Source organism: Sinocyclocheilus anshuiensis, unplaced genomic scaffold (genome assembly GCF_001515605.1).
Source record: "Sinocyclocheilus anshuiensis isolate Anshui unplaced genomic scaffold, SAMN03320099.WGS_v1.1 scaffold1639, whole genome shotgun sequence".
Lineage (NCBI taxonomy): Eukaryota > Metazoa > Chordata > Actinopteri > Cypriniformes > Cyprinidae > Sinocyclocheilus > Sinocyclocheilus anshuiensis.
Genome location: NW_015548336.1, coordinates 802,194 through 803,080, shown reverse-complemented (window position 1 = coordinate 803,080; position 887 = coordinate 802,194).

The following is an 887-nucleotide window of genomic DNA, read 5'->3' as shown; positions in this document are numbered from 1 at the left end:
TGTTGTGTGTGCATCTAGTATTATGAAACTTGTGAGAAGGTATCATTTTTACATCTCCAAAGCATAGTTTCTGATAGGGGTCATATCTCCAGAGAGTTGGTGAAGTGGTAAAACCACATATTTTCCACACTGAACCAATGATCAGAAAAGTTGATCTCAAAACTAAAGTTACCAAGTACCAAAACTTGAGATAGAAATCTATTCTGAATAACTGGCAATATTGTAGGTTTTGAACACATTCTTGATATCATTTGTCATAATTGTTTCCAAAACACAACTAATACTAATTATATACCAAAAATGTGTAATTAGTGATACGACCATACATTATAATATGTACATAAAATATTTTAACTCTCATATTTCTGTATAATTAATTACTTGTGTGGCAAGTTAATGGGATAATGTACATCCAGCCGGAAGTTAGCGTAGAATAAACACACATTGTTATATAAAAAAGTATATATATGTTCAATGTATGACTTTAAATATTTTTTACTGCTCAGGTATTTTTTTTAATCCACACTTAATAGTGATGAACCATGTAAATTACATTTCTGATGTGCTAAATGTCTATTACACCTCATAAATTATGTATGTATATTACATCATTATAAAGTTTCTTTAAAGAGAATAGTTGATGGTAAGCCTGAGTAGATTCTGAAACACTTACTGGCATAGGTACAGAAGTGTTTTCCCTGCTACTTGTAAGACATTTGCATGAGTGTGCCCTGCTCTGGCTGTGACACACTACTGCAGCTTCTCAGTATGAGGAAGTGAGCTTAGGCCCCTTGACAGGCACGTGCACAGGTAGGGCTCAACCTGTGCAGAGCAACATGCCCTTTTTTGTCCTTACACTCCGAAGTGCCCTTTTTTTTTTTGGTTTT